This window comes from Anser brachyrhynchus, assembly GCF_964034855.1.
Source record: "Anser brachyrhynchus genome assembly, chromosome: 1".
NCBI classification, from domain to species: Eukaryota; Metazoa; Chordata; class Aves; order Anseriformes; family Anatidae; genus Anser; species Anser brachyrhynchus.
In genome coordinates, this window is record NC_137694.1 from 169,425,022 (window position 1) to 169,440,902 (window position 15,881).

The 15,881-nt window shown below is 35.5% G+C and overlaps 1 long non-coding RNA gene across 1 annotated transcript; it reads left to right on the forward strand.

The window, feature by feature from the left end:
• The first annotated feature begins 273 nt into the window (after positions 1–273).
• LOC308176674 lies at positions 274–14,626 on the forward strand. The gene is made up of 3 exons (XR_013938466.1): positions 274–429; positions 9,928–9,991; positions 11,262–14,626. It is a non-coding gene; the product is annotated as an uncharacterized lncRNA (long non-coding RNA).
• Positions 14,627–15,881: the final 1,255 nt, after the last annotated feature.

Below are 15,881 nucleotides of genomic sequence, written 5' to 3' on the forward strand. Positions count from 1 at the left end.
GGAAGACAGAAACTGAAAGGATTTTATGTGTGTTGAAGAAGGACATTAAACATGAACTGTGATGTGACAGCCAAAGAATGCCGTTCTAGTTTTGGAGCAAAGCACTTCACCACTGTGTATGAAGATAGTACTCCTTTTCACTAGGACTCTGGTGTGATCCCATCTAAGGCAGTGCATTCCTTCCTGGGTATTTCATTATCAGAATTGCAGTTTGGAAAGAGCCAAGGTAATTAGGTAACAAGCAATTGTTGACACTGGGTGGCGGGGGTGGAAATTAGTAAGCTAAATGTTGGAGACTTGGGTAGCAATGTTTAAAGGAAAAACATAACGTTAAAAATGTCCTGCAACTGCCAAGGACGGAAAAGAATTGGCTGGCACGACTGCACTAAGACTGTGAAAAAAGTAGATAAATGAAGGCAAAATAACCAGGTATATTTCCTGCCAATTGTCTCTATTAGGCTATCTTCCAAGGGAAGCTTTTTCACTTGGGACATTAAAAAGTGGATTGGACTGAAATCTGTGAGATGTATTGTTTTATATAGCTTAATAAGTGGTTTCTGTCACTAATATGGGCCAAATATATCAAGACTGCATACAGTTCCTGCTGCTATTAGGAGCAGGTATTCAAGCACAGAATGTGTCTCTGTGATTCTTCTGTGGTATTCTTAAGTGATGTGCCCTTGAATTTACCATTTCCTAGAGATCTTTGATCTTTTCAATGGCATGAAACTGGCTGTAGGGATCAGCGAATGCAACATTTCTGAGTGACTTGTATTTAATGTGAAATTTCTAGCTGAGAGTGGGACCATGCTTAAGTATGTGCTGTTTCCAATTCACTGGACTTATTAGCAATTTATAACCTATGTTTGGTTAAGAATGTTCTCAGACACTGTTCTAAAATGTTGTTAATCCTTTTCATTATTGTTTTTAATCATTGTGGGTATATACCTTGTGCCAAGAATAGGCTGGGCGGTTCAGTTTTCTTGCCTGATAGTTTAATAATTCTCTCTTGAATAAGAGAACTTGCTTTCAGAAAGATTTATCAGGTTAGAAAAAGGTTTTGATTTAATATTTGAAGATGGAGTTAGCCTCCTGCTGTGCTTTAAGCATTTGAAAACCTGCTGCAAAGTGGCATTTCAAAGACAGCTTAATATTAAATTCAGTTTGCAATATTCATATCTAATTGTTGTAAGACCCGTTGTTCTGTTAATAAGTGGCAGAATAACAATGTTATTATGTTTGGCTTTCACATGCATTTTTAGACCTTTGTTAAAGGACATTGTTCTTGCAAAGGCTTTCCTCAAAGCAAAGAAAAACATTTACATATACAGTAGATAAACTCCTACAGCTTCAGAGCGGTCCGGGTATTTATCATCTTGTGCAGAACTGATTTGAGTGTTATTCTGCTCAGCTATTCTCAGAGTACACATTGTGTTCTCATTTAAGCATTGGCTAGTTCTGTTATCCAAATGACTGCATTGTGAAAATAAAATATCCAAGAATATGAAATTATATGAATAGGAAAATATGACATCTTTTACAAACAGCATGCAATCTAGTCCTCTGTGTTTTCTTCTACAGCAGAGGTAATGCAATAAAGAATTTTATATGACTTCATCACTGATGTTATTGAGTGATTTAAAACCATTTTCCCATTTCAGCTCAGCTGTTCTGCATTTTTAGAGATTGTTTTTACCAATAGTACTGAAAATATCAAGAGAGCAGTTGCAGGAGTGACACTGGCTACTTGCTTCTGTTGGATGGCTTTTATCTGGCATAAAACTATTAAGCATACAGTCATTATGAATCATTAATAGCCTGACAGCAAAGTTGACTGCAGTGGGAAAATCAAGTCAGTTTTATTATTCATTAAGACATTCCTGAAGGAGCTAACTTTTCACAGGAAGAATAGACAATAGAATTATAATATTTCATACTTATGAATGTAGTCGTGTGTTAAACTACTTTACCTTCTTATAATCAGATTTTTTCAGTTACTTATGCTAATCATTTTGGTAACATTTTTATTGCATGCATTCTCCTTAATTCAAAATCTGTCTTCCAGGATATCGAAGTAATGTCTGAATTTCTTTATAATAGTTACATTATACACACCTCCCCATATTAAATTTTAGTTAGTTTCTCAAAGGAATTTTATAAACTAAAATTAGGCCAAGTATGAGTTTAAATCTAGTCTGAAGACAGTGCTTCACATTATTCTTCACACAAATTTTACTTTCTTTTCAAAATGGAAAAAAAAATCACAGGTTTTGAAAAGGTGTGTAGAGTTGTGATGCAGTAAGAGGTCAGGGAAAAGAATATAAGCTAGTGGTTTGGTATTGAGACCTTTGACTCTCTTTTAATATTTTTTTTTCTTTTTCTTCTCTTTTCATTTTAACCCCCTTTGATATGGGATAGCATCAGTAGCTCTCAAGTTAAACAGTTAACCCTGGAATGGAGTGCTGTAGAGAGATATCAGATTCCAGATCTTCTTAGGGTAAAGTTTGCAAAAGTTTCTCTAAAATTGAACTCAGCATAACTTTCAGAGATACTTTGAATATAGATCCATGAACATAGTCTGTGAGATTATACCAGACTTCAGTTGCCTATATGATGCCCTTTCAGAAAGAAAAAAGAAATAGAAAAAAAGACTTCTGTGCATTTATCCATGTACTCATTTAGCATCCTAATCCCAGTCCCATTTTGCTCTCTTCAGAATACAAATTCCAATACCTCACAAGGCAAGCTAGAAGTCTAATGTATAAATTGTCTTGATATTTCTGGTCATAAGCACAGAAATGAATTTTTCATTTTCTCTTTTCCAAAGAGAACAACATAAAACTTAGTAGATCAGACTCCCCTACATGCACGTGCAGTGTTTTACTCCTAGCTTCTCATTTGGTCCAGTTTCTGAACTTGTCTGAGTTCATATGACATTGCAGCAGAACTTATCTAAAGGGAGCTCTGTCTTAAACATTAACATGACATCTTGGGAAATCCAGTGTTATCACAGAACTATTTAGATTGTTCAAGACTGACATTTAAAGATGTGACCTATGAAAACAATATGATTCAAAACATCACCTGATACAATGTTACATTCAGAGTAATTAGGACTAATGTATCAGGAGTAGTAAATGATGACTATCTGCTTACAAACTTTGGTTTAATCAAAGTGTTGTTAAATAACACTTTAATATTGATAAATCTAGGTAATCCTCTGGTCCATATCATGCTTCCTTCACCAGTGTTCTGAAAAAAACAACACTAAAATTAGGGAAGTGCTACTGAAACAGCATTACAAAAAAGCTAGCACATCTTGAGAACAATCCGTGTCCAAGAAGGTTATGTTTTTTACCATCTAGTCTGTTACTTCAGCTCTTAAGGTCTGATGCAGAGAACTAAATCTTACAGATGACACCATTTGTTGCTTGAGGGTGTTTGGAATGAGAGACAATTCTAAAGGAAGTCTTTCATTCATCCACCTCAAACCGAGATGCTCACATGTGCAGCTTGCTTACTTCCCTCAGACTTCCTTTAGTTTTGGTCTCCAGAGTAACTCTGATAACAGACAGCTATTTCTTCAGTTTTTCATTTTCTTGCTCTTGTATTGCACCATAGAGTTAAATATTCTATTTTGACACTATACGATTTTATATATACTATATTTTACTGTAAGAATATTGTAACAACTTACTAAGAACTTCAGATGCAGATGAGCATTTCAGTGTACTGAGCACTATATGTTAAAATGGCACAAAAATCCCAGTCCCATCAAGTAGGACTTACAAGATATAGATGGATCACACACAGATACTGACAGATAGGGGAATACAAGGAAGCAGTAAGACAATACTGGTAAGTATGATAAGCTGTTTTCTTGAAAATATAACACTGTGTGAACTGGCACCTTTGGTCCACCTCTGAGAATTAAATGAAAGAGAAGATTGTGCAGGGCTTTGGAGATAAAAAGAAATACTTAAACTTTCATTTAATAGAGATGAGGGAGCCATCGAAGAATTCCAAGAGCTGGCCAAAATGATGAGCTAGGTAAATGCAGCACTTTGGAGGGGTAAAAACAGGCCAAGGAAGCATTTGTCAAGATCGATGAAAAGGACTTTTAACTTTGTGTGTGTTAGACAATGAACACCAGCAAAAAAGATGAATGGGTGGAAAAATCTGTATGTAAGAGATATTGTGCAACAAGAAACTGCTAGATCTGTTGAAGAAATTGCTAGAAGGTTAATGATACCTTAGTCATCAATGACATTGGGATTATGGGCCTGAGTGACATATAGGATGCTAGTATTCTTCACAGTGATTAGACAGCAGATAAAAAGGGAGGGATTGCAAGCGAAGAATATAAATGCTATTTCAACCATGTTCTGTCATTGTTCCCTCTGCTTAGGTGAAGAGGCCTCGCTGTCTCTTATGACTTCACAGTGTGCCTCTGACAGCTCATCCAGTACCTTCCATTTAATCATTTGCTTTATTCCTTTCATCTGCATTTTTAAGTAGTACCCATCCCTCCCTTTCCTTTCCCACATTCACGTCAGAAAGCTGCTAAAGTTCTTGACCTCTCAGCTTCTCTTCCCAGCTGACACTTCAAGTCTATTTATTCTTCTCTCACTGTCTCCTCCTGTAAGATTGTAGAAAGTAATTTTAAAGTATTTGCTGTAGTCTATACAATGACTGTTTTTAACAAACTTTCTCCTCTACTCTCACTTGGAAACTTGTTGAGAACTGCTGTGTGCAAGACACAAACGGAGGCACATGATATATAATAATTTGTGGAGCAAAATGTAAAATCCCAGAACAGAACCACCACTTTACTCCTGATGTCATCCAAAGAATCTATAAATCCCAATTTTATATCTGCAATACATAGGTAAAACCTGGACTGTATTTCTTTTTAACATACCTTCATTCTAATCATTGCTTATACTAACAGCAAGTGTCTGAAACTTGACAGCTAGTTTAGCATTAGACAACAATAGAATATTTCATTTCTGTAAGTTTACTTGTTAAAATTCATATTTGCTTGTAACATACTGAGAAAGGCTTTTAATCATTTGCTGTCAAAATGCCAAGAGGGTTTTTACATCAAGAATAGGTGAAGTCAAAAGATTCTTTTTAAATGTTAAAAAAAATATATGTATATATAAGATATATTTTCATACAGTCTGGGAAACACACACACACTAAAATATATAGTTTAAAAAAGAGAGGGAAGAATGAAACATAAAGATTTATTTTGCAGATCCGTGGGATTTCACTCCACACACCTTGTGCATGTGTGGTGGTACTGGGGTTGAGCACAGAAGACAGGAAAATTTTCAGGCCTGAGAGGGGAGGAGAGCTTGGAAGGAGGAGCTGCCTGAGATCAGCTCCTGCAGGAATCACATCAGAGAGAATGCAAGTTGGATGGAAACGGGAACTACCAGATGCTGCCAAGCAGGAACAGAGATGAAAGGTCTGTGAAGGACCAGGGAGGAGGGTGAAGGAGAAGGGGAGAACAATGACTTGAAACAGTCCTTGCTGTTGGCAAAACAATCTTCTCCGCAGCATGTTCTCACAACCCTGACTGTTTCTTCACTGCCCCTCAACTGTGATTGTTCTAAGAGCTGTATAGAAAAAGTGGTGAAACTATTTTGTGGTACCTTTATTATTAATAATAATATGTTATCCATTTTTATTTATAGGGCACCCATGCCCAGTAGCCTCTGGGCACATAACAAAATATAACTAAAACACAGCTTAGTTTTAAAAAAGGCAACATGGCCCAATTAATTCCCCAATTAATTAATTTATTCTATATAGCTTTGAATTTTGGTCTAAGGATTTTATGTAGGACATTAAAAAAACGGTTCCACTGACAAGACGAGTAATTATTTTATTGAATGATTTTTCTCAACGCAAAGCTATTAATAGCTGGATCACTAGTGGGGGGCCAACTTCTGCCCTGAGGTAAATCCAGCACCATTTCACTGACTTCAAGGGAATTACTCTTTTACTGGGATCACAACTGGGATGTTAAGTGCCCAGTTATTCATAGTACTGAACTAAATTATTTTTCTTTTCTTTTTTTTTTTTCCTCTCTCTCTCTCCATTTTTTTTTTTTTACTTTCTTCAAAGGTAGAAGTTAGCTCTAAGTCACAAAAACAAACCTGAAATATATAGGAGGCTATGGGCATATCTTACTCTCTAAGAAAAAGAGGGGGAAAAGTCCCCTTCCCAAATGTCTGAGAAGCATTCACATGCCCCAGCTGTGTCAATGTAGTAGGTTCTAGAAAAACAGCCCAGGCTTGACAAGAACTCAGATATAGTTCATATTGCCAGAAAAAAAAAAGAAAAAAAAAAAGACATATGAAAGGTAAGAGGACAAAGGAAACGTAAACGTGTTCAAGCATTTAATATTTAATGTACAAAGCTGCACTTCCCTTCCTCTCCTTCCAAACCATAGCTTTTGGGACATTTTTTATGAATATATCATTAAGTATCCTCATTCCTGCAAAGGGAGGAAAGAGCTAGGGAAAGAGGGCTGATCTGCTCCCTCTTCTCAGAGGGAAATTCACACCCATATGCTTTCATGTACTCTGTTATTTTTAAATAAGGCCTCATTATCAGGTAGCAATAATATTAAGTTTGCCAAAATTTACTTCGTTATTTTGAACATGGATCACTAACATGCTTAGACTAATGCTGGTAACCGAACAGCAGACTGAAAGGGAATTTTTACTTTGTATGTGGTAGTGGACAAGTTGGTAGCATCCTTGAGAGAATGGGATTTAATATTTTTCAGTTGCACAGAGAAGCTCTGTGCCAGTAGTCCTGCCTTTCTCTCATATGAAAATAAACTTGTTCATGGCTCTTTATTTTATTTATTTATTTTTACATCTTAGCAATAACAGAAGGCCTTTTTATTTTCATTGTTAGCATCTTGCTTTCAATCCTTTCCATCTTCCTGCATGCGTTCATAAAACAAAGATCAAAAATAGTCCATGGACCTCCAAAATTCAAATTGGAGTGTAATGCTACACTGAGAAGAAGTGTGATTTAACAACTTGTTAACTTGGGACTAGTAAAATTCATTTTCCAGCATCATTTTAGACTGTTCAGGTGACCTTGAACAAATCCTTCTATCCCTCTTCACTTGGCACTGCAAGGATAACTACAAAAATATTATACAGCTCCAGGGGAAAGAAAATAGCATAACGAAGTAGACAGTAAGCAAATATTTACCAAAAAAAAGGCAACTTAAATTCCGATATATACTCCTTCCTTCCTTCTTATCTCCAATGTTTTAGAAACAGAAGAGCTAGAGAGTACATGAGTTCCTCACATTTTTATAATTAAATGTTATTGATAATTTTATTAAAAATTGACCTTTTATTGGGCAGGTTTAGATCAACATAAAATTAATAAAGAAGTTTTCTTCTTCATTTATTGTTTAAAAGCCACTGTAGATACCATTTTTCAAAATTGAACTGAAGAAAAATTTGCCAGCACTAATGAATTTACATTAAAACAAGCAAAAAAATAAACAAACAAAAAGAGAAGTGTATTTTTTCAGTACAAAAAACCTAAAGTAACCATCAAAACTACAAATTTGTAGAATGCAAACTATATTAAAACAAAACAAGAGTTCTAGAATCTCATTAGCAATGAGTCCAGTCATTATTTAACTGTAAATCAGGACAGCAGAATCCATATTCCATCCATTGTGGGCTGAATATAGTCTGCAATGTATTTCATTACAGTCCATAGTGGTATCAATTCAGAAGAGTTATTGCGTCAGAACATTAGCATGTATTAATATGTAGCTCACCTAAACCGTTTAGAAGGCCTATCAATGGTTATCAAGGGACAAGCCACCCTTGACATAAATAATAGATACGAAGGGAAAAATCCATCGTTTGAGTAAATGTAAAAATCACATACGGGGTGTGCCACAGTTACTACACAATACTTGCAATCCAAATAAAGTGTTGTGTTGCATGGGGACTGTGAGACTTGCTGGGATGCATTTGTTGCCAATTAATTTTACAGGAAAAAACAAACTAATTTTACAGGAAAGAGTATTACGATATTTGTGCAGATATGTGCACATATGTGCACATATTGTGCAGATATTTGTGCAGAATGTGATACATTGTGCAGAATTTTTGCAGAATTTTTGCTAACTCACTCTGGAATATGTGCTGTGATGTTCTAAAACATATTTGACACGTGGTGTGGAACATGTTGATGCTCCTGAGTTTTTAATTTATTTATTTTTAATACCTACATTGTGAAACCTTTGATGCACAACCAGTTAAATTAGTTCTTCAAGTGTTGGGGCATTAATACTGTGATTTTCAAGAAGGAATTCTATGTGTTACAAAATGAGTATTGTTTGTATGCTACACAATTGGTTTGCAAATGATACTGTAAATATGTACTAGAATTGAAGATAATAGTATTTTACTACCCCAGAAAGTAATTAATATATTTTTGTGTATGTGTGTGTGTGTGTGTGTTTGTGTGTGTGTGTGGTTGTTTTACTGTTTATTGACGCAGAGGTAAATGCCCAAACTTGTTACTAAGATGACTGTCAGTGATTAGTTGGGAATCTCAAATAAAAAGTTTTAGTATCACAATACATTTTTCTCTTTTTTCATTTTTATTAAATTTCTTTCAGTTGCTTATTGTGAAGAATTCTGTTTAAGGAAATATATGGATCTGGGTTGGCTACCAAGAATTTGGGATCGTTAATGTATTTTTTCCCTCTGGAGTCAACTCACTTTCTGATGAGACTCCACTTTCGTGGAGTTGAATTTCCTGAAACAAGTCACTTGAATGCCTAACTCCTATATACCTTGAGTGCTTAAAGATAAGAGGCATGTTGGTAGTGTTATCACCGATTATCAACCATACTTAAATACAATGTCACACTTTTGAGTCATTCCCTAAATGACAGTCTCAAAATATCAACTTTTCGCTGCAATGCGTCTGTCACTACTCAGTCTCACATCTTGTCAATAAATAAAGTTTTTTGAGACACCAGTAAACTATATAATCTGATGGACTATCTTCTAATTTGGATGGGTACCCGTGTAACTTTTTATACAGGAATTAAGACAGAGATCAGCCAAGGATCTCCTGCCTGACTAGTCTTGCTACACCACAGGTGGTGATCACATATATGGGTTGTGGCAAACATGATTATGGTAGGCATCAGTGATCTTACTCTTGGGAATCAGTGCTCATAAGATAACAGAAGCATGATTCAATCTAGAACTTGCATGCATTTAACATATATCACTGGAAGACATTCTCAGAACTGATCTTGGCATTTCTTGTGCTTGACTGAACTCAGAAGATTTTTATTTTTTTTTTTTTTTAGCATCTAAAAACTTTACACATCTATCCAAAAACTCTTTGGTAGTCTTAGAATATAGAAGTGGAGTTGGTAGAGACAAAATACCAAAATACTGTATCATCAGTGCCAAATGTGAGAGGAAAGATTTGATTTCCTAATGACAGCTGTGAATGATACCTATTCAGTTCCTCAGGGTTCCCTTCCTTTCACTACTGCTCAGAAAGGATGCAGTCTTCTGTACTTTCTGTGGCACACCTGCTGACTTTGTGTAAAAAATCTGTATTATTTAAAACACCAAAGATGTCTTTGGCCATGTATATTTAGTCATTTGAATAGGCACCTGCATCTTTCCTGTAGTGTCATTCATAGGATAGATTCTCAAACTTAAGCTTTCTATACATGAAGTACTGTCTTCAGGATAATGTCTACACATATGGACACCAACTTGTGGTATGAGTATTCAGCAACTTTTTCTGTATGCACAGCAAAATTTATCATTGTTTATGAATTTGAACACCTTGATTTTTTTATTTATATATATATTTTTTTTTTTTTCCTACAAACAGTTTTAAGGACAATACTCAGAAATCAGGAGGAGTAGCAATTATGAAAGCTAAGTTTTCAATACAGGTATCTGTCTATAAATCTTTGCTTCTACTTTGGAAAATCATTATGAAAGGATTTAAAAACTGATGAATATGTAACTTTATTGTAAGCATATTAATAAAATAATGCAAATTTTCAGGATCAAACAGGAATTTATGTAGTGTTCTCCAAAATGTACTATCTAAAGTATTAGCCAATAAACCACGAACTAGGCAAAGTTCACAATGAAGGTGACTTCTCTTTAAAGTGAAATATGTTGTCAGCACAAATATGTGGATTTTGGAACCTGAAGAACAAGTTTTCATTTCTTTCATTTGTGGATAACAACAAAAGAACTAGTTCATCTTTAATTTTTGAAAGATGAAAAACAAACCATGACAACCACTCATGGTACATAAATAGAACATCAATGATAAATTATAAAACAGATAATTTTCTTTAGTGAATAATGAACAACAAATGCTGAAAAATTAACCATTCCATTTTATGTTAGTAGAAAAATTAAGAGCATACCAAACTAAGTTTCCTTGTTTGAAGGGCAGAAAATGAATAATAATTTTGACCTCCAAAGTAATAATGAGTTCTGGGTTAATTTGTAGTGTACTTGTCCAGTGAAATTAAGGAAATGTGAATAATGAATATTCTACTGATTTTTTTCTGAACTTCTAATTGGACTAGAAATTTGTTTGCTTCTAGAGTTTAGCTGTGTTCTTTTAAAGGTATAAACTTATTTGGAAATTCAAACATACATTGCATTATTTAGTTTGAAGCTTGAAGAACACTCTTATACAGAGGAAGAGCTATGGAAACTAAAGGAATGTATCACTATGAATACGCATATGTATCATCACATTGTAAGGTTGTGCATACTTCAGGTATGTGTACCTTAAATGATTTTATGTTTGATGCATGTGTGCAAATTACTGTTAAAGAATTTGCACTTCTAAAATATTTTTCTTTTTAGCTTATGGGTTATATTTCACTTAAACAACAATCAATACACTGCATTTCAATGATATGATTTTGGTCTATGAAGTCTGCATCAGTTTTGTCTCTTTACACAGTGATAGTATTGTAATCAATATAACCTGGTGATATGTGGCCTATGTTCTGAAAGCGTATATCCATATCCATTCCAAAACACAGCTTTGCTTATCGAAGGAGACAATTTCTATAATACACACACGCATATACATGAATAATTTATTTTTGTGCTTAGTTTGCTACTTCTGTACATTCCTGTTTAAGCACGTTTGAAGAAAAAGAATCAAAAAAATCTCTTCATCTCTTCCAGAGAACTGTGGTTTCTGAAGAGGAAGAAGAGGGACACAAATTCTTCCGTGGCCTAGTGGACAACCTTGTGCCATTTTTTTTTCAGAAGCTCTTTATATATTCCCACTGAGGGTTCTACTACTAAAGCAATGCCCCAGTATGCAAGTATGTCCAGAAACTGTGGGAACTTGCAGTTTCAAAAACCTTTCGTGTTTCATAATGCCTTACAGATATTACAAAGTTTTTTGAACCAATGTCAGGGGTCAGCTAAAACATCATTTATCACTGATGAAGCATTCAATAATTTTCAGCAGAATGATTGAAGTGATATTTTAAAATTATTTATTTTTCCCTCTTTCCCCTTCACCTCCTTTTTGTCGAAAATGATATTTAGTTTTCATGATTTTTATCAGATGCCACCTCAAAAAAAAAAAAAAAAGACTGAACAGAAGATAAACACAATTTCTCTCTCTCTCTCTCTTTTTTTTTTTTTTTTTTTTTTCCCTGAGCTGGCCACTTCATTATTTATAAACTTTATCTGTGAATAAAACCATTAATGTTACCTGGTACTAAGTGGCCTACATAGTTGCAGTTCTGTCTTAAATAAAGCAGACCTTGAAAACCCATGGGTTTTAAACACCCGTGATATGAGTGCAGGCTGAACAGAAATGAGGCTTTCAATTCCATGCCAGTTTTTCAGCTCTATCTTTTTTCTTTAGAAACCATCTGACCGCCTGGTAGCTATTTTACTACTATCAGCCTTGTCCTGATAAGATAACAAGCTAGCTTCCTCACATAAGTTTGAGAGAGCTAAACAAAGAAGCTCCCTCAAATATCTGTGGTTCAAGTCACTATCATCATGGTAGTGTGGTTTACATGGTTTACTACCATCTAAGTTCATCAACTTAAGTTTTGTCTATATTGGAAACTCATCCAGCATTGCTTCCCACTGAAGTCTGTGGTTACATCACCATGGTCATTCTGGTGCAGTATGGAGGCTGATCCCACAAATATCCCCACTTACTATGCTTGGGTCCATTTGTAACATGGAATGATGTGAATAAGACAGATACTTTTCAGAGGAAACTTAGCCACAAGCTCTGTGGCAGTGCATACCAAATACACTCTTTAGATAGGCACATGGTGAGGAGATACAGTCAAGGTCTTCAGTTTAAGCCATATCTAAATGAGAAAATCCTGAATTTCAAATAGGGAGGACGTAAAGATCCCAGCAAAAACTGCTCTGATCTACTTAACCACTCCTATTATGCTGAACTCTTGGCTAAAACAAAGGAAAAGGGAGTTTTGACAAGTTTCATCTGATGACAATTTTATATCTGAAGCCAAACAAATGGTCATTTAAAGAAATTATAATAGTTTTAAAATTAAATTATTAGTTAAATGATATGAAATAAATTTGTTTTGGACCTAACAAAAAAAAGGCATGTGCTCAAAAACACAGATGTTTTGAGAATGTCACTGATTTCTATTCTGCATAAATTGGAAATCCTGTCCTTTATTCAATTTCCTTAGGGACCATACAGGTTCATTATATATATGTACATGACTCCTAAATGGTAGGGGAAATTTTTAATATTTTAAACTTTTATTTTTATATTTTTATTTTTTAATATTTTAACTTTTTAATATTTTCCTGTTGATATATATTATTTTATTCTTCCTTCAACAGCCTGCCTAAGGCTTACTGTCATGAAAAACTGTGTCCTAGTGTACGTGTAGAGTCACCCACGTCTCTCTCCGTAGTGACTGTTGCTTTTTTTCATGGTCACTTGTAGCGTTCATCCATTCACAGTACTGAAATGCAGTGCTGTAAAGATCCTCAGAGTGGAGCTCAACCACAGCCTACCAGAAATGCAGGCTCAGGCATCAGCACCTTGGTGCAAGGTCATTTTAATTCCTTCCCTCTGTTTTTCTCTTTCTGTTTTATCCCAACGGGAATTCAACAATACAATCTTGAGTGGAGTGTTCAGACTATACCATTAACTTATTGAGTAACTGCACCTGCTTTTAAACTTTAATGATGCATTTTTAATATGATAAATGTCTTATACTTCAATGGTTTTATATGCAGGTCGAATAAACTATGAGTTTTGTTACTCTTCAAATATTACTTTCCAAAGAACAGCCATTGTATAGCTCCTGTGGTTGCACATGTGTCTGGTAGTCTGAAAATGTACCAGTGAATGCAAGCTACTTTTGACTGCAAATGGGTAGGTTTTTTTTTTTTTTTGAGAGCAATATTACCTAGAATAATTATAGAGAATCAGAGTATTCAGTTTGTGTAGCCATTGGAGAAGGGAGAGAAGGGGTTTTTGTTGGTTGATTACAGCAGGATTCAGTAAAGAATTTTGCAACATTTTGTTTATACTGAGCTGCTGGAATACATTTGTTGTGCACATTAGGTTTTCTTGTCCCAGACAGATTCTAAAGGAAGAGTTTGAAAACTATAAAAAAAAAAAAATTTTATAGACAGAAGCAAGTGGCTACAGTGAATAATAAAATATCTGCCTTTTAATGTAAATGCCAAGTAGACTTGATCACTAAAATACTGAGATTCAAGATAAAAATATAGAGTTTTGCTCAGGAAATCCAAGTGTATGAAACAAAATATTAAAATATTTGCTATTTCAAGTGAAATGTACCTGGCTTGGGAAATATTCCCAAATAATTTTACTGAATGGCTTGTACTTTTACTACAGAACAAATACACTTCAGCACAATTTTCTCCACCCTACCTTGTCAGATTTATTTGTGCTGACCTAGAATACTTCTGCATGGTTAAAATGAGTTGTTTGGACTTTATGCTGATTCTCAATTGTTAATTCTCTTTTAAGACGTTTAATAAATGTGCCACAGGGATAAAAGTGTTTACTTCTGGACACTTATCTTCAAGGAATTAAACTGAGACCAGAAGTTCAATCTTGTTTTAGTCTAATGAGTTCCAGTTGTTGTGTTTTGGTATGTTTTAATAAGATTAATTATCCTTTGCCTAGGCTAATTCTTTCCTTCATTCCAGTGGCTAACATGGAATGGACAGTCACTGTATTACCTGAGCAAGAGATAGTATCTTGTATACAAATATTATCCAGCTGGCAAAGAACTGATGTTACTAGTTTACACCAGCCTCCAGGCAGAAATGGAGTCAAACGTCTGTCACATTGCAGCAATTTTCATCTGGCTAATGGTCTGTTGGCTCTTTATGCCAACTAGTGTAACCACAGCTTACTTTAAAGTATTTCAGACTTCTGCAAGATTATTTTCAGAACTAAAGGGTCTTAAACAGGTCTTAGTTATTGCCCTTCCACTATTCTCTATCAGTAATTGATATAATGGAAAATACTTCAACAGTAGTAGTAAGATTTCCCTCCCCTCCCCTCCCCTCCCCTCCCCTCCCCTCCCCTCCCCTCCCCTCCCCTCCCCTCCCCTTCCCTTCCCTTCCCTTCCCTTCCCTTCCCTTCCCTTCCCTTCCCTTCCCTTCCCTTCCCTTCCCTTCCCTTCCCTTCCCTTCCCTTCCCTTCCCTTCCCTTCCCTTCCCTTCCCTTCCCTTCCCTTCCCTTCCCTTCCCTTCCCTTCCCTTCCCTTCCCTTCCCTTCCCTTCCCTTCCCTTCCCTTCCCTTCCCTTCCCTTCCCTTCCCTTTCTTTAGAATAGATATAAAATCCCTGCTAAAAAAATATCTGAATTCATGTATGTCTCCAGTGGCTGAACATTTGGCAGAGGTTGCATTTAACTTTCTTTTAAAGCCTACAAGACTAATCGTCTCCTGAGTCAAAGCATAAGAGTGATTACAAATGCAGCCCATTTGGTTACCATCAAGCTCTTCATAAGAATAAGGTCAGATGTATCCTTCCTGAAGGATGGCTGACAACAAAATTGCACTCAGTGACACTGATTCTTTCCAGGACCTTGGTCATACCCTATCCCTCATTCCTCTGTCTGTAAATGATGCTTTCCTACTGAGGCTTAAAGAGTTACCCCTTAGTATTTGAGCTGTAAACACAAATGCTACCAAAACCTGCAAATTTCTCTAAGTTTAATTCTTAAATTCTCTAAGTTTAATTTAACTAATTAAGCTTAATTCTAAATAAGAGCATGAGCAACTTGCAATAGCAGCTGGTCTGGTCTATCTATGATATTGGATTAATTCCCTTTATAAAATGTTCACGGAAATTGTGAACTTGAAGACTGCATGTAGATCGGAAAAAAATGTGGGCCTGTTTTTGTTCCCAAGAGTTACTCAGTGAAACTTTTCATTAGGAAAACTGAAACTAGATTTCACAATCCAGTTCAAGCTACCTTCTTGCAGGGTTGGAATAAATTAATTTGGCCAAGACAATCTGTGAAATTAACACAGAATTCCTTCCTTCAAAAGTTTGGATGCGATATATGTCTGTTTTCATCAGACAGCCTTTATATTTTCACACTACTAATGAATGAGTGCTTAATTGCCACAGTGAAGCTGTCTGGGGTTACTTCCCAGCAGAGTCTCTTGCCAAGGCTAGCTGGAATTCTGCGTGTATTCTACAGCTGATTAATGGAGGTTTCTGGTGTTAAACATAAATAAATAAGAACCCCCCACACCAGGAAGTGTGGAGTTCAAGCAATGCATAGTGCCACCCTGAA